Here is a 19,623-nt window from a genome sequence, read left to right as displayed (position 1 = left end):
CAGGAAGGATGGTCTCTGGTCCACCAGTAGACAGAGGGACAGGAGACACATATCTCGGTGGGGCTGAGTGAAGCACAACACACACACACACACACACACACACCACACACACACACACACACACACACACACACCACACACACACACACACACACACCACACACACACACACACACACACACACACACAAACACAAACACACATATATATATATATACACACACACACACACACACACACAATGCCTCTGCTTCTGGATATGATTGGATCCTGTTTATTGTTTGCTGGAGCAGTAGGGTGGGGTGGTTGGCCAGCAGAAGCCTGCAGAGGCATCAGTGAGGGCCAGTCCTGTCTCCCCTCCTCTCCTCCATTGTCCTTCCTCCAAGCCGCATTTGAACTTAATATTCCATGAAATAAGGCGGCCCATCAAGCCATTGTAATCTCGTCAGGTTAATAGAAGAAGTAAAATTATTCTCACTCACTCCCTCCCTCCCTCCCTCTCTCTGTGGCAGTCCCTCAACCCCACTCCTTTTTTCTTTCCCTCACTCATGAGCACATTTGAAATCATACTGTGTCATATTATTTTTTCCTCCCATAAAAATTCTTTATCCTTTTTTCCCCCAGTGTTCCGATTATTATTAGGATCCATTCTGAGTGGCTGACGCAGGCCCTTTTCAGAGCGGGACGACAGCTTTTCAATTCCTAATAGGCTGTTCATTTCTGAGCAGAATGTGTTTGGGAGCTTGCTTTCCTTCCCTCCTTGTTTTTCAATGCTTTCTTTTTCTCTTTCTTTCGCTTTCCCTCTCTTTTTTCTCTCTCTCTCACACACACACACACACACACACAGACACGTGTGTGTGTGTGTGTGTGTGTGTGTGTGTGTGTGCGCGCGAACTGGCTGTGCGAGTGTCAAGCTGTCAGGGCCCCAGATGCTATGTGATTGTGTGTATCACCTGCAGCTCTCCCTGAGTGGAACTGAAACAGCAGCAGTCTCCTGTAGCACTGGGGCCTGTTCAAGGGTGACGCAGCCATGTCACACGTACAGTAATGCACGGCGCCAGGCTCCCCACGCAACCTCCACTGCCTCCCTCTGGGCCTCCACAGAGGCCATGTCTGCTGCTAGCATGTCCCCTGAGGAGAGAGAGAGAGGGAGAGAGGGAGAGAGGGAGGGATAGGGAGACAGACAGACAGAGGAAGAGAGAGAGAAACACACACAGATAGAGAGACAGAGAGAGAAGCCAGGGCAGGACAAGCCTGGTTGGCAGACAGTGGAGGGAGGAAGAGAGTTTCAGACTGTCTGGTCTTCAGTGAGGCGCTCTCCTCTTTCAGTGTATCCCTCTTTACTGGAAAAGGAAAGAGTCTTTTACTGTTGCGTCTGCTCCTAGGTCCAGCCTAGATAGGGCGGGTTCCGGTCGGGAAGGATCCTAGCACACTGCTACCTAGAAACGAATGACTGATTGACAGGCTAACACAAGGAGGCCCAGAACGATTTGATTCATTGAGCAGTCCTGTTGAAGCACTTCATCATCATCTGCGTTTTAGTTTTCTTTTATGTTACCGATTATTTTCTTTGCACTTTGAAGTCACAACATGTGCTGCTAATATGGTATTGTGTGTATCTGAGATATTTTTCCTGTGGTGAATGAAATATTATGATGTATCTCTGTTTTGATGAATGAGGTGAGAGAGAGGTGTTTCCAGGCCTGAGTGAACGACGCTGGGGTTTGTCTGCCAGCGTGGAAGACGTTGGTTTACCTCAGCCCCGCTTAGGTCTCAATTTCCTATAGAAATAACAATTAGGGCAAATGGTTGACTGATTAAATATCTCAAACAAATTCTGGTGTTGCACAAATGTGGAAAATGACTGCAGCCGAGTTAAGAATCCTGCATAAGGAAAATATAATCAGTGGTCTCAAAATAGTGATTTCTGAAGGGGGAATTATGACTGTAGTGCTATTGAAGGGTAATTTTGAAATAATTACATGAGCCATTCTCCTGACAGTTGGGAATAATTTGGTAATTGCCTCCGTCTTCCATAATTTCATCAAATGATTGTCATTATGTGTGTATAATCATATTTCTGGCGGTCAAATGGCATTGAGGAATTTGCCGGGTCATGAAATCTGGGCAGATCAGGCAGGGAGCTGGTGTGTGTGTGTGTGTGTGTGTGTATATATATATATATATATATGTATGAGTGTGTATATATGTGTGTGTGTGTGTGTATATATGTGTGTATGTGTGTGTGTATATGTGTGTGTGTGTGTGTGTGTGTCAGACACAGAACTCCCACAGGAAGTGGGGTGACCCCCACCACCATTCCAACAACACCCTAAACCACCACTCCTGTTCTGGTTTAACATTTAACCCTTTTTCACATGAATAGTACAGATGTGTCTCTCACTGCAGCCAGGCCTGAGGAATGTCTCCCTCAGCACCAGCCACATCCAGCCCACTGGTCCAGTACCATTCATACAGCAGTGGTCCAGTACCATTCATACAGCAGTGGTCCAGTAATATTCATACAGCAGTGGTCCACTACCATTCATACAGCAGTGGTCCACTACCATTCATACAGCAGTGGTCCAGTACCATTCATACAGCAGTGGTCCAGTAATATTCATACAGCAGTGGTCCAGTAATATTCATACAGCAGTGGTCCAGTACCATTCATACAGCAGTGGTCCAGTAATATTCATACAGCAGTGGTCCAATAATATTCATACAGCAGTGGTCCAGTACCATTCATACAGCCCGGTCCAGACTCGTGTAGGGGGTACATCTCTGCAGGAGAGCACTTCCTCCATGCCTACGGCTGGGCCCGTGTCACTTCCTGCCCCTCTCTCCTCTTCCTCCCTGCGCTCTGCCTCGAGTGAATCGGCTCTTTCTCCGGGTTCCTGCGCTCTGCGTTCCTCGCTAGGCAGTGCATTCCTGGCATTCTGAGCTGGCGGGCCACGTTCCGGGCTCAGTGGGAGGGGTGGGGGGCGGGGTGGGTGCGGGGGTGTCCTGGTGGGTATTACTGGCCACAGACATACGCTTTCCCCCTGAACTTGGGCCCAGAGAGGTCCCATAGCGTGTGAGTGCTCTCCTCCGCTGGTTCAGCCCAGTCTGGTACCATGCTGCTGTCAGCACAGTACACACACGTACCCCGGGCCATGCTGGTTATGTTAGGGGTGCCTAACCCTGTGGTTTTGGTTATCCACCATTATAAAAACATGTCTCTTTTTTTTTTTTGGTCTCGAAAATTCATTAAACATCCATGCCGTCGCATTGAGTGTGATCAGCGTGTTTGGATGTCGTGTAGACGTTTGCATGTTTTTTTTTTTTTTGAAGCGCGATCCGATTGGATCCCAGTATTTTCCCAGACAGGAGGACGTTTCCGTGTTTTTGAAACGTGTGTATGTCTTTGACGTTGGCAAACGAAAACCGGAAAGCGGTACATATTTTGAGACGCAAGTTGTAAGCGAGTTTCCGATGGAAAGAGGAGGAAGAGAGTGAGAAAGAGAAAGATGGGGGTTAGAGGGTGTATGCTGATTTATAGCAAGGCCAGGGAGCAAAGCCCTGAAGGTGCAAAGGCAGTGCTTCAAATACAGATTGCCGGTGGCCTCTGGTGTGATCGGCGACCCAAGGTGAGGCACTTAGTGATTTATCTCTCCTACATCCCCTCATCCTCCCTGCTCTGTGGCTGTGGCGGGGGTCCTGCAGGGGGCCAGGAGGGGGGGAGGAGAGGCAGGGCCAGGGCCAGGGCCAGGGCCAGCCACATGGGACCCTGGCTCAAAGCCCAGGCCCTGGCCCACCAACTGACCCAGGAATACTCAGCCACTGGGCTACAGAGAGGAGGACACACACTGGAAGACCCCTCACAGCCCCCCTCCCAACACAGGCAGTGTCAAAAGTTGGGGGGGGGGGGGGGGGGGGGTAAAGGCTGTCTGGCACACATCTTACTGCTGCTGCTCTACATGCTACCTCTCTGGGCATCGCTGAGGCTCTGTCTGTGTGGAGAGTACAATCCAGGGTAGAGTGCAGTGCAACCCACTTGTGTCATCCACGGTTTTAACCCTGCTACTCTGCACAGCTGTGGGTCTCTCTCTGTCTTTCTCTCTGTCATACACACATGTTCTGATTCACACACACACACACACACACACGCATGCACACACACACGCACACATCCTCATATATACGATGCGCACCCTCTCTCAGCCCCACAGCTGTCTGAAGCTGAGGCTGGCTAATGAGGAAATGTCTTCTCAGTTGAGTGGACTCCATGCCAAGAGGAAAACCTGCAGAATCAGCCCAACAGCTTCATCTGTCCAGCATGTGTGTGCGTGCGTGTGGGTGTGTGTGTGTGTGTGTGGGTGGGTGGGTGTGTGCGTGTGCGTGCGTGCGTGTGTGTGTGTGAGTCTGAGAGAGAGGAATGTGTGTGTGTGAGCGTGTGAACGCTCCGCTCCACTCTTAACATATTTCACCGCATGGGACTGCGGCTGACATCCCCTATGCCCTGGGATCCTTCAGGAGCAGATTTAGAGTGATTTTCAGTGCAATTATACCTGCCAGTTCTGACTGGTAGAGTTGCCCTCCTCTCGGCTCATGTCTTCATGCTGGGGAGCTGACCCAGTGGCGATGAGGCGGAGGTGGAGCCAAGGCCTCCTCCTCCTCAGCTGAGCCAGGCAAAGGAGCCTCTTCTCTGGCTACGGCCACTGTGGCCTGGAGCCTGGAGCCTGGAGCTTGGAGCCTGGCCATTTGCAGGTAGTGAGAGGTGATAATGAGCTCCCAGTCTGAGTGTCTGTCACCACCAGACTCCTGTCCTTGTCTTGGTTGTTGAGGTGGTCTTGGTGGCCCAGATGCAGAATTGGAGGGTCCTTGTGCGGAGGTGCAAATCACAGTGTTACACCGGGGGGATTGGTGACCTCCTCGCCACAATGCAGAGTTCACCTCCACATGACCCCCCCTACACAGCCCCAGACACACTTATCACCCACACCCTCCCCCTAAAAACAAGGGTGATATATTCATACATATGACATGTTTTCGACAAAATGTCTCGAATTAGCCTGATTATTTGATAGTCTTCTTTGAATGGATATTTTGTTCATTTTATAAACATTTTGGTTCACAAAATTATATCCCAGAAAAAAATAACTTATTACTGTGGTCTGAACTGTGAGTGTGAGTGTGAGTGTGAGTGTGTGTGTGTGTGTGTGTTTGCGTGCGTGCGCCTGATCCCCTTGACCCTGACCCCATGACCCTCTCTGACAGTGAGCTGTACCCCCGTCTCACTAGGCTGAAGCACAGCAGCCACACCTCAGAGCAGAACAGCCATAAAAGCAGGCCTAGCCTAGTGCCCCCCCCCCCCCCCCCCACACACACACACACACCCCCACCCACCCACCCTACTCCAGAGACTAGGAGCTAATGAGAGACCCACTAGTCACACAATGAACCCCCTCACTGTGTCTCGTGGAGGGGCGGGCGAGTGGGCGGGCGGGGGGGCGGGTGGGAGGGGGGGGGTAATAAAGGAGCCTAGGAGTGGTTAGGGACAATTTGATTAGATACGACGACGTGCATTACCACTTCAACTGCCATGTCCTTGTGGCGTCCATTTTACCTGAATCAAGGTAGATGGCGAACACTGAGACTAATTTTCCGTGTGAGGAGCCCGGCGCGGGGACTGGAGCACGTCTCACTAATTTCACAGATATTTCACAGAGGCTCAGGAGAGCGTTTTACTGGTGCAGTGCACTTTCCAGGCATCATTAGATGAGCGCCGAGAGAGGCTCCTGCAGGATGGTCAGGTGAAGATGAGCTTTGGTCTGCAGCGGGGGGGGGGGGAGTAACAAAGGCCCGACCGGGGGACAGGCACAGTAAATAAAGGTGCTGCTGGAGAGAAGGGAAGCACAGTTTAATCACTATCCTGGCTACTCTGAGGGGACAGACAGGGCGGACAGACAGGCAGGCAGACAGACAGTCAGACAGACAGACACAGTGACAGACAGACAGACAGACAGACAGACACAGTGACAGACAGACACAGTGACAGACAGACGGACAGACATATAGACAGACACAGTGACAGACAGACAGACAGACAGACAGATAGACACAGTGGCAGACAGACACTTCTGATGCTCATACTGAACACTACTGGCAGACAAGAACAAGGACGGTGGCCAAGGGGAGGGTTATGTAGTGTGTGTGTGTGTGTGTGTGTGTGTGTGTGTGTTTCTGTGTGTGTCTGTGTGGAGGCATGTCATAAACCACAGGGGCTGCGATAGTAGAAGGGCTCCAACTGTCACTCCCTGTCCCTGGCCAGTGTAATTCTTTTAAGGGGCTCATTCCTCATCCTCTCCATTAGCGTCAGCAGTCTGGGGCGACGCTCACAATCAGTCTAATTGATATGCAGTAACGTATTTGTCAACAGGATACAGGCCAGGCCGGCCCACTGGGGGGCAGCTGGGGATAGGTGGAGGGTCGCAGCTGGAGATGTTCATGTGTCTGAGAAGGCAGTTTATTTGATTTCACCTGGGCAAAATGAGTCTGACTGATGAGGCCCAATGACTTACGTGGACAGAGGACCAGGCCGTCCAGCAAAACAACGGTGGACAACGTAGTGTGATATATATAAAAAAAAAAAATATATATACAGAATTTAGTTATGTAAGGGTATGTGGATGGCCTCATCTCTGGAATGTGTTCTGTGGTTCATATCGGTGGATAAGAGAAGAAAGGTAGAAGTAAAACTGCTCCTCGTCAGATAGGATTTTCCTAGGCGTGACCTTTAAGGTACAACACCCCCCCCCCCCCCCCCCTCCCCCACCACCCCCCTTCAGGAGCACTGTGCTCAGTGATGGGTGCTCCTCTGGTCACTCTGGGGCCCTGGCCTGGCCTGGCCTGGCGTGGCGTGGCGTGGTGCTGACTCTCTCTAACCCACCTCTGGGCCAGATAAATAATAGAGGCGAGAGAGAGAGAGAGAGGGGGGGGGAAGAGAGAGAAAGAGAGAGAGAGAGGGGGGGGAGAGAGAGAGAGAGAGAGAGAGGGGGAGAGGCTTTCTCCTGGTCGCTCCGCACCATCAACTCCAAACGGCAGAGTTGACGACTCAGCTGTAAGGTGTCCATTATCTGCTGCGGACACAGGAGTTGAGCAGGCTCGTCCCGTCAGGGGCGGTGTGCGTGGAACACGGTCCCCAGGTCCCGCTGACAGCTCACTTCTCCCCGTGCCCTTTCCCGACACAGACGGGGGGGAGTAAGGAAGGGGGGGGGGGCGGGCGGGCGCACCCACCCCTTCATACATATTCATGACCCCAGCACTTGAATGTCATGTTTACCTGTCAAGGTCGTGATTAGGATGAACTGTGATCAGGTATGTTATTGAACCCCCCCCCCCCCCCGCCCCCCACCCCACCCCATCACCATCACCCTGGCAGACACCCATACAATACTACCCCCCCCCCCCCCCCCCGCCCCCCCCCTGTCACCCTCTTGAGTCGCTCAGGGAAAACACAGTCAACAAAACCATTCAGCAGTAAAGCGTTTGATTCTCTTTCTCGCTGTCTCTATTTGTTGTCATATTTCCCAGCGTTACAGCAGTAGCTCATAATGAATTCTGATAAATTAAAGGTTTTATTGTTCTGCTGCCACCGCTGTCCTTGATCAGGATGCCAATTACAGGGGGGTAATTTTCCCTCTTTCCTTTCCCTTCGTAAGATCTTCACAGAAGGAAGTTTCTGCGGAGTGGAGCGGGGAGGGTGACAGATTCTTTTTTTTTTGGGGGGGGGGGGGGTTAGGGGGGTTCTTTCTTATTTTTTTTCTTTCTTATTTTTTTTTTTTTCCAAAAATGACGACGGCACACTCTGCATTTTCATTGTCTCCCTCACCTTCTCCTGTTCTTTCTTTAAGAGAAGAGGAGAAGAAGAAGAAAAAAAGAAAAAGGTCTCTGTTGACTCAATTGGAAATGTCACCGAGGAATCTTTAACCTGAATGGAAGCGTTTTGACTCTCCTTATATGAAATGACAGATGAGGACACAGTCTGTCTTCATCTACGCAGATGTACACAGACAAGTGCGCCTCGCCCTAACTAGTTCAAGTATAAAAATAAGTAAATAAAACAAACTAACATGCTGGAGGGCAGATGAAGGGGCGGGGGGGGACTCTGCTTTTTTCATAAACAATATATGAGGTGCTTTTTACAAGTCAAATCCTTAAAGATTCACCGTTGGCTTCCCTCTCAGTGCCTTTTAAGGAGCGAGATTGCATGCAAAGGAAATGGCAAGGAAACATTGGGGGGACAGAGGATGGGGGGGGGGGCGCGCGGGGGGGGGGGGGGGTTAATAAACAGAAAACAACGCATTAAGGAGATAACGGTTGACATGAAGATTGCTGCCCACCTCCCCCCCCCACCTCCCCCCCCCCCCCCCTCCTCTGAGCAGAGCCTTCTCCCTGAAGTAGCCGGGAGATGTTTGCACGGTAACCTCTCTTAGCGTGCTTGGATCGCTGCGTCCTTGTGCTGTTGTCTTTATTGGCTGACATGGAAGCACCTAGAATCTGCGTAATACCCCAGTGAGAGTGACCAGTAATTAAGGCCTGCAGACCCCCCCCCCCACCCCCACCCCCCACCCCCTCCCTGTTACGGCTTCAACAACGGGCCAGGGTAAGATGCTTTTTGACTGCCGGTTGTGCAGTGACCTGTACGCGTCAAGCCCTCCTTCTTATTGGGTTGTCTTCTGTCCGCACTAATGGCCATAGGGGGCTGAGCCCAGCTTCACCTGACCACCGCTCACAAAGCCCGCTCTCTGGAGCTGACAGGCGGAACGGAAATCACATTAACCCACCCCAAACCAGAACCAAAACACACACACATACACAACATACGTACTGTACTCAAACAACAAGGGGGGGGGGGGGGGGGGGCTTCTCTGTGCTTTCTTCCTTTATCAGCGGTAGGTGTCAGTTTGACTCAAGATTGTTTACCGCCCATTGTCACAGAGGGCGTCTGCCACCCCACAACCCTTTGTGAGGCCTGAAGACGAGGGGTTCGGGCTGAGACGCTGATGTAGAACCCCCCCCCCCCCCTCCCTCCCCGCCGTAGGTAATGCCCTAACTACTCAAGAGAACGAGTAATGAGCACACGATAGAGGGTTGATGGTATCCAATATTCTGTTTTTGCCTATTAGCTTGATGTTGATTCAATGTAGCGACAGGGACTGATGTTTTCAGAATGAAAGGCCTTGATTCAGGGGGGATAGACTGATGTGAGTTCCCTTTGTTACCCCATCACCCCTCTGTCTCCGGGGTAATACCTATCATTACTGCATGTTTACGGGGTTGTGTCTTTTTAGATACGGGCCTTTTCACTCAATAGAACCTTTTGGTTGCCACTCTAAAATTCTTAGAAAAGAGTATTGACCTGTTTTTTAGGGTTTTTTTCTTTTTTTTTTGGGTGATTTTTTCCATCTTCCTTTTTTGGAGGGTTTTCTGGAGTAGTTGGTTTTTCATACATTACGTCCAGACTGCAGAGGCTCTTGAGTCCAAGGCCAGTCCATTGCTGCACATTTTCAATTTCGCCACCGTGATCAACAGGGAATTAAATTTTTTCCGGTCTGCTCTCACTGGCTGCAGTTAGGGGCGCTTCGGACGGACGCGGACCAGTTTAATTTCCCAACACTTTACCGGTAGCTCTGGGGCTCGCCACGTGCATCCTGACACACGAGCCTTTTCGTCGCAATTAAAACGGGTCTCGGCTCTGCGCCAGCCGTTCGATGCCAGCCTCCCGTCCCCTTCCGTGACGATGGCTTCCTTCCTGTTTGTGTCCGCCGTTTTTAACGTCGGCCGTGTTCGCCCCGCCGGAGGCGCCTGGCGCATGTCACATGTCCAACCTGTGGCAGCATGCCAAACCCAAGCACACTCAGACGGCCCCCGCCGCGATGTGGGAATCTAGGCCACTGCAGCCAGGCATCTCAGACACTGCCTTTAGGCTCACAGGGAAAGGAATCGGAGGTGAATTAAAGCTAAATTAGCTATCACAGTCATCATCCATTGGCATGCTATTTCTTTTTTATTTTTTCTCTTCCTCCTCCTCTCTTATAGAACTTGTGGTTGATTTTTTCTTTTTTCTTTTTTTGTAGGCCTCCATCTCTCTCCCTTCTTTTCATCTGCGTGTGCAAACTCCAGTGTCCAGGAGGCATCCAGACTCATTTCTTTCCTACCCTTCACATTGCACCTCATCATAAACTGCCTCCACCTCCAGAATTCTGCCGAGACTCAATAGACCCTGCGTATTTCAGAGCCGGTGCTTCCCTCCCCATTCCTAGCCAGCGAGGCAGAAGGGGATAGGGCAGCAGCCTCAGCCTCTGCAGCAGCAGCAGCAGCAACCCTGGCAGTTTGTTGTTTTTTATTTAATGTGTTTCTACTTCCATGTCATATTTTCTCTCTTTAATTGATGCCCAGGCCTGTGCTGGTTGAGGGGATGCTTCCTCCAAACAGGCCCTTATCCTCCTCTAATAGGGCCTGCTCTCCTCTGAGGCCTTCAGCTGTGTCAGGCCACTGCTGCCTCAACGCACCTCTGCTTTTAACCGCTGCCGTGTAGCCCATTAGTTCTCTCTCCAGGCCTCACTATTCCCAGCGCTCCTCCCTTTGCCACCCCCCCACCCCCCCCCCACCCAAACCCCCAGCCCCCAGCCCCATCCCTCACCTCTCCCCCTACCCGACCCCTCTCCGCCTCTCCTCCCTGCTCCCCCCCCCCCCCCCACATTTCATCAACTATAATATGAGGATGCTTTCGCAGTAAACATTTTTCATCTCATTTTTCTTGTATGAGTGAAAACCTGTGCTCTTCTCCCTGGGCCTGGCCTGTCTGTTTAATTTGTGGTGGAGGTGCTGTGGTTCCCTGGCTCACCTTCCATCACCTTCCTGCAGCCCCTGCCTGGGATAGGCCTCACTGCAGCCCTGCTGGGGGAGCTGGGAGGGCATCGGGCACCGCCAGCGCGTTCTCGGTGTGGGTGTCCGGCTGTGACGACAAGCCTTTGTCCACGTTCTTTTTTCCTGGGTTCTGTTTACCCATGCCTGCCACCACTGCCTGTGCTCTCCCTGGGACAGCCCGACTCCTACAGCCTCTCCACTTCAGAGGAAGGAGGGGAAAAAAAAAAAAAGGAAAAAAAAAAAGAAAAAAGAGGAGAGGATAAGTAAAAGCCTTCAGGGCATGGCAGTGGACTCTTGGGCCATCCTCGAATCAGTGTCCACACACACACGCATTGATAGATCGGCAAAGCAGTTTGTTCTACCAAATTTAACAATGATATATCATTATCACAACTTTGGGGGAAATCTATAAAATCAATGGGCCCGCCGGAGGACCAGGATTAGTATGGCTAACACGCTGAGAGGGTGTTAAAGCGCCCGAGTATGGATCCCAGTCGCGGCTCGGATCAATGGCATTTGTGGACACTAAGCTCAATAACAAGCCTTCCAAGAAACTGGGAAGAAGAAGAAAGAAATAGATGTGAAAAGCAAATTTGCTGGGAGAAGAGCTAATATCCTGTACGCGCCCGGCTGAACATGAGCTGTGTAGCCGCTGGCGGGCGGGCGGGCGAAGGAGGGAATAAGGGAGAGAGAGGGAGTGGAGGGGTGGGCAGGGAATGGATTCCTCTGGCTGAAATGATACTGATACAAATGTAGGTGTCGTTATTGATATCTTTACATCATCGGTATTGGCAGACAAGGGTAAAGAATGTAAAATACATCGATTGAAAAGAAAAGGTGGAAGAAATAAAAAGCGAACCTGTCGAGCGCGTCTGTATCGAGTGAGTCGAATTGATTTAAAAACGGTGTGTTTTTAACCCCCCCCCCCCCCCCCAAAAAAAAGAGGAAAAAAATGCAATCGATGCCTTTTGGGGGGGGGGGGTTATTGAAAGAGAAAGTGTATGTTGAATGCGCCTCTTTTCAAAGGAACGATTCCCTTCAAAGTGCCGATAATCATTGGCGTCCCCCCTCTCTCTGTGAGCGAGTGGCTGAGATGATGGTGACTGGATGGACGTCTCTGTTTACATGGCTCCTGCATGAAGAGGTAGGAGGTGAAGCAACGACACCGTAATTGGATCTGGAAAAGTCAAATTTCCTGTTTGGTGCTGAAGTCCTGACAAGATGACAAAGGATGCTGTGTTTAAAGAATGGAGATGTTTGGCCATAGGGATAGCATTAATCGTGAGGGGAATGACAGGCCGCTAGAAAGTACGCATTTCCCTCAACACTGAACAACAGGAAACAAAATGAGCATGTCCAGTTTATCCTCACACTGCTGCTTAAAGAGCAACACTCCAGACAGGCCCTCAAATCCATCTGGGCTTTTTGATTAAAATCCATCACAATCTCTCTCTCTCTGCATTAGTTGACTGGCTGTTGTTTGTTTCGATTGAACGGAGACTACAGCTTAGTAATATGCCAGTTAGGTAATAAGTATAATATGAAATATATACAGTACCTTCCACAATGAATAATTTGAGGTAATATATGCTCAGAAATACTAGATCTCAAATACTATATTGGCTTTCCAATACTGGCATTTTAGGTCGAAGGTAGAACCACAAATCATCTTTGCAATTGCTGCATGGGAGTTCAATACATCTTTACCTGATGTAGTGTTCCTCAAAGGCGAGGAAAGAAAAGAAAGAGATGAAAAGAAAGGAGAAAGAGATATCATATTGTATTGTTGTGTTATCTTTTCATAGCCAGACAATACATATGTCACTGTTGAGGCATGAATTAAGTACAATCAATTACATTATGAGTTTGCCAACAATGGACAATGCCAGCTACATAATGTAAAAAAAAAGTCTGGAGATAATCCAAATCCAGATAATACAAGTGCCCTCAAAGGCTTTGGTACAAACACTGGAACTCCATTAACAAGTGAACTTGACAACAGCAGATAAACTGTTTTCACAAAATACTGTCAGGCTGATGGCTCAGTCACATAAAAGATAATTTGCTGTATTAATTATGAGTTTTACATTTGTAAACCCCCCCTAGATCAATCGCACACACTTTCACACACACACACACACACACACACACACACACACACACACACACTAGTGGAGTGGCTCGGATTTGCATATAAAATGCATTTCTCCATCTGTCATGTCATTCTGGTAAGGCAACATGTTCTCCCTGTCAGTGCATCTGATTGTGTGTGTGTGTGTGTGTGTGTGTGTGTGTGTGTGTGTGTGTGTGTGTGTGTGTGCTCCGCTTGCTCTCCGACTGCACATTCAAACTGTGACCGGGCCTGGGTCCAAAAGTAGCTGTCAGAAAACCCGTGAAAGGTAGCTAGTGAACTGTGGTCAAACAGCTCGTCTTCCCAGAAAACACAACTGGGCCATCGCTGCAGCGGGGAGGAGATAACGCTGGAGAACAACACAACTCAACGGACTGGAGGGGAAGGAGGGAGAGACACAGAGAGATTGCTGTGGGGAGAAGTGAAAGCTTGGTGGGAGAAAGTAAAAGAAAGATGAGATATGGTAGCAGGAGGGGGGGTGTGAAAGAAGGGTGCGAAACAGAAAGAGAGTTCTAATGAGAGCCTTAACTACTTTGAATGGAGGCCAGTCTTTTCACCCCTGTTTTGACGGAGATGAGAGATAGAGGGAGAAAAGAAAAGGGGGCGTAATTAAACAGCTTAATGAGTTTGTGGGTCTTTTGTAAGCACGGAGGGTTTTTAAAGGAAGCCTGGCTTTTTATGGTAGAAATCTTCTCTTTCAGTGCTGTCAAAGAAGTTTCTGGCAGAGCAGTTATCACAGCATGTCAAATTGCTCTAGCTCGAGAAATAATTTGGATTTTTTTTTCCGTTCTCAGAGTGCTGCGAAACAAAAGGCACCCCCCTGGTCTAATTTGCCTTGGTTGGGTCCCTCTGGGTGGGGGGTCCGCACGGACAGAGAGGGCCCTGTCTCTTCGCTGGAGGATTAGGGGATTGGGGGGGAAGGGGGGGGGGGGGTTGAGGGTGAGGTTGGGGTGAAAGAGCCTGCTAGCAATTTTACCCAAAATGCTGCAATTGTCCCCAAGATTGAACACTGCAGTGCAGCAACGCTCATTTTCCTCTCTACTCATTACCTCTCCTATATTTACTTATCTTTGTCTCAAATGGGAAAAAAATCTAAGTGTTTAAAGGGCCTTTTCATGTGGAGAGAGGTTTTTAACAGAGCACTCCGCTCTAACACAGCTGAGTTAAAATAAGCTACAGTTATGTTATGAAGACGGTATGAATGGCAAATGAGTACTTTTCTACTTTTCATTGGTATTATACAGTGAATTAGATCCTTGATTTCTTGAAATTACATTTCCCTAGGGCCCCTGCGTATAATGCCTTTTTTTGGATGAGATGTGCAATTTTGTGGTGTCAAATTAGCACAAAGAAAATGACTCTATTATTCAAAGAACAGAGAACAGTTATATACTCTTTTTTTTACCTCATGTGCTATAGGACTTGATGATTTTATTTTTTCTTTGAAAATAAATCCCTTCATAAATGATGCATCCTTGGCGAGAGATCATCTGACAAGGGATAATAAAACAGTACTAGCTGCGCTGGATTTACATTCTAATAAATGCAGACAAAGGAAGTTCATGAGAAAAGATATTTCTCCTCTCTGTTTACAATAAAATAAACCTAATTGACATTGTCCCTCTCAATGAATGTCAACGCTGATACATGTATATGTGCGTTCGTCGTCGACACAGCTGTTCCTTTCTTGAATCTACGAGACATTACCGTCGCCAGCTTCCACAATTTACATTACCAATACTTCCCCCCCCCCCGTGTCACTGCTCCTGCAGATAGCCTACTACCTCTCAACAGTTTAAAACACAGGTTGGGTGATTTGTTTTTTGATGATCATGACGATGAACCACTAGTCTTGGTGTGAGGCTCACCTCCAGTCCCGGCCTCTCTCTGTATACGAGGTGGGGGTTTAGGATGCTGGAGAGATACAGTAGGAAGCCCATGACCTCCACAGTACTCGCCTGGCCGGTCTGTGTAACGGTCAGTTCCAGGCAGTTGCTGTGTACCAGAGGTGCCGGGTGAGATTGGTCCCCCAGTGGCCCTGCAGACGAAGATGGGGACAGTACTGCTCTAGGGACCCATTATCAACAGCAACAACCAGTGATTGCATGTGGTGCTTTGTGACAACGAATGCTATGTTGTCAGCGTTATAAAATGGCCACACGTGCTACTATAAAGCCACTAGTCTAGCACATGCTAGACCACTAGCATGCGAACATTCACTGGCACACACGCACACACACACACACACAGACACACACATACACACACACACACACACCCACCCACACACACCCACACACACACACACTCTATTCAAGATTGTGGTTTTATTGAGTTGGTTATCTTTTCAAGCTCAAATGCGTCCTTTCTTCCTACATTATTGCCTGTTTTAACAATATGTATATATGAGTGGGACTGAGGAGGAGAATATCATTCAAAGTGGACCTTGAAATTAAATGGATGAGGCTTTTGTATAAACCTCTTTATGTTCTACACTATGAAGAATTGTGGGTTAATGGCTACATGCATACTTGCAAAACGAAGGCCAGACAGTAATGGGTTGAGAGAACAATTTCAAATAATTCCATCTCCAGTCAAAATAAGTGATACTTTAACAAAACACTTTATATTAGCGTTTGCCTCAAGCCTCACAGCACCGAACACTTGCTTACAACATTAAATGTTATTTTGTGCAAAGTAAGACTGTTGAACAGTGCTTCCCTCGACTGATGCTTGACTGGTTGATATGTGGCTCCTTACCATGACTTTGACCATATCCATGAATATGGAGGAAGATGATCCGCAATTATCAGTGAGGTCACCTGTTACCCTGAAGAGTGAGGCGCTTGATGGAAGTGCTGTGCTGCCCTCAGACGGCCTGCTGTGGCAGGAGAGGAGCAGCATGGTGACAGGTTTCTGTGATATTGAATAGAGACACTCCTAAAGTGTAGTTGCTACGGTACTATGGTACACACACACCACCAAGAGGCATCTCCCCATAGCCCACCCACATCTCTCTCTCGCTCTCCCTCTCTCTCTCTCTCTCTCTCGCTCTCTCTCTCTGAACTCCATCTGAAAAGTCTGAAGGAAAAAAAAAATTCTCAGACAATTATATATTTTTTTCCTTCCAACTTAATTACTGATATTTCTGTGTAATGCGTGTCTGATTTGAGGGAGATAATTAGGTGGGATATTGAGGAGGGCCTCCAGGGGCCTGGGCCTGGTGGATCAGCGCCGGGGAGATGAGGATGAGGGGGAAAACGCCATCCTCTCAAATTATTCTGGGGGGCTAGTGCTCCCAAGCAGCTTATGCAGCTAAGGCCCGGTAATTAAATTATAATTTAACCTGCTGAGAGTGGAGCGGCAGGGCCGGGCCAGGCTGGGGGTGGGAGAGCACTGACAGGATTTACACTTAATGAAATAATAAAGCAACAGCAGAGCGCCATTCTGCAGCCTGGAGCCGCCTGGAGACTCCTGCACCTCTGCTCTGTGTTTATCCACCTCCTCAGCCTTAGGAGAGGCTCAACCCTGTATGTGTGTGTGTGTGTGTGTGTGTGTGTGCGTGTGTCTGCGTGTCTGTGTGTGTGTGTCTCAAAATATGCCCGAGTGTGACATTATTTAGTATTTTTGGGTTAGTGTGGAGGACGGTGATCATATGTGTATCTGCTGTCAACACAGATGTTTCATATGCTGTACTGCATTCAGGAAACTGGGTGTGTATTTTTGGATGTCATCTGTATATTTTGAGAGTTAGTTTTTCGGGAAAGCGTGCGTCCGTACTCGACTTTTATTTGCCTATTTCAGGCTAGAGGGTGTTTCGCTAATGCTCATATTTCTCCTTGTGCATACTAATTCGCTGTTGATTAATTAGAGCCTCTCTGTAGGAAACCTCAAAGTGCATCTAATTAAAAAACTCCACAAACACTCACATTTGCTGACTCTCCAACATAAACATTTAAAGCCCTGCTGAACCCATGGAGACCACCATCCACTCCAAATGAAAAACTGCTGCCTCGGTCATTTCATTTACTCCTCATGAGTGTTTTCTGTCAAAAATATGCGAGGAACCAGTGATACAGTGAAACACCAGGCCTCCGTCAGTCAGTCAGTCAGTCAGTCAGTCAGTCTGTCTGTCTGTCTGTCAAAACGTCTGTTCTGTCACTAGTGGTGCTGCTCTTCTATAGGACCAGACGGAGAGAGGGCCACCGAGTGAAAGAAACAGAGCAAATCAGAGGGGAAGCGAAAGATGCCGGTAAATGAGAAGGAGAAGAGAAAGAAGAGATACAGGGAGTCTGCCATTATCTTTTATTCGCTGCGCCTTTTTTTATTTTTTTTCTTCTTCTTCTCTCCGCCGCCGCCTCCCCTTCCCCTCATCTCCCTCCTCCGTCACTGAGGCCATAAAGATGGACGCTCCGAGTACAGGGAGAGACGCAGTGTTCCACCCAGTAGACCTGCGCCGCTGCTGCCTCATTACGCCCCCCCCCCCCCCCCGCCGCCACACCGACCCCCTTCTCACCCCCCCCCCCCCCCCCCCCCTCTGCCCCCTCCTCTCCCAAACTACCATCACTCCCCCTCTCTTCCCTCTCTCTCTCCCCCCCCCCGGCACAGCCCGGCCCCAACTCCTGCTCCAGCTCCCGCCCCAGCCAGCGTGACAGACAAGCCCAGTTAACAGTCCCTATAAGCGGGGAAAGAGAAGCGAGCAGAGAGGTAAAATGACTGGACCGCAAATGACAGGTGTAGTTAAAATAGTGAGACGCAGAAAGGCTTGAGGACAGAGAGCCCGGGCGGGTGCTGTAATAAGCAGGATGAGGGAGCTCAACCATCGCCTGAGTTTTCCCTCTTTCTCTTCCACTACCCCCCCCCCCACCCCACCCCACCCCCCCCCCTTCAGGCAAACAAAAGGAAAAATAAGAGAAAGTTAACTTTCTTCTCCATATAGCTTCTTTTCACTGTGTTGGCTTATCTGCTTATCCAAACTGATGCACCATTCTTACATTTCCAAAAATTTAACTAATTTAGCCTCAGAAACATCAATGATGATTTTTGAGTGTACTTACAGTAATGAAAACATGATTGTGATATCGAATGAAATGAACAGTATATAGTTTAGTTAGTCGTGGCTGCTTGAATTGTAAATGAGTCGGGGGAAGCCATTTTGTTTGCGTGGACTTGTCGCCTTGTCTCGATGGACAGGAGGAGGGAGGGATTTGTCCTCCCCTGTTGATCTGCATCTTTTTTTTTGGTATTCCTCTCATCCAATTTCTCAGCATCCTTTTTTATTTTTTTATTTTTTTTATCTCTATCTCTCCATCACACCCAGCCCTCCTGCCTCATGTTTAAAGTCATCAGATTTTCGCAGCATCCCATGGCTGGGCTGGGGGAGATGGGGGGGGGGGGGAGGCGGTGTGTGTGTATGCAGAGGGAGAGCTGGGGTGGGTGGGTGTCTGGGGGGGGGGGGGGGGGGGGGGTGGGGGGTGGTCTACTGTAGCTGGGCTGGTGGGGGGAGTAGACTGGGCCGAGCCTTATTCCCCCTGCCCCTCAAGTGTTGGTTTAAAGTTTTAGGCTTATTGACATTGTGGCTCTCCATAGGCCCTCTTGGAATTTACTACCTTGTCCTTGCGGGATGGTGAGCTGCATGTGCAAATACATGTTGGCAAGTTACCAACCATAAACGTGCACATACATTCATGCAAGCAGAGGTCACACACACATACAATACTTTACAGGTCACACAAAACACACACACACACACACACACTCTCACACAGAGAGAGACACACACACACACACACACACACACACCCATAAATGGCTCCCAGACCCACCCTGTAGTGATTCCAGTTGATCTAGTTGTGTGTGTACAGACACTCACTCATGGAGTGTGTGTGTGTGTGTGTGTCTGATCAAACACAACAACTCCCAGACGGGTCCTTACACAAAAAAAACAAGAGGATCAGGAATCTGCCCCCCCTCTCCGCCCTCCGTCCCTCCCTCCTTCTCTCCCTTCCTCCCTCACCCAGACTTGTGCCTATCTGATGAGCATGAAAGGGATTATCAATGCTGCAGTTCTAATAGCAGTAATGGAGGGGAGGACGCCCTCCGCCACCACCACAATTATTGATGCAGATCATGAGGGATTTAACTTCATAATGTAGAGATCGCCTAGAGGCAAAGGAATGCCGTGCTTTTTGATGTTGAGGAATTTGTGGATATCTGCGGCTGTTTGCGCCACAGTAGTGAATTCCAGAGTAGTGAATAAAACCCAGTAGTGAATTTCATCAATGCCATTTCCAACAGGCAGCCCAGAAACAGAACAGGTAATATTTTGAGCGCTCAAATCCCCTCGACACAGATTCTACTCAACCGTTTCAATGAGAGAAAAGGACTAGCGGAGCCAACTATTCCGTTTGACTTTCCGGCTCTCAATGTAAGGAGTCTCAAGAGCCAATTAGCTGTCGGAGATGTCTTTTTATATGAGAGAATTAGATATTATCACTCTGCAAGACTTGATGACATTTTCCCTGGGTCTCTCGACCAATAGGAACGCTAAACCCGCTCTAAGCCGGGCCTAACGGGCC

The sequence above is a fragment of the Argentina silus genome (genome assembly GCF_951799395.1).
Source record: "Argentina silus genome assembly, chromosome: 19".
NCBI lineage: Eukaryota > Metazoa > Chordata > Actinopteri > Argentiniformes > Argentinidae > Argentina > Argentina silus.
This window is presented reverse-complemented; position numbering follows the sequence as displayed.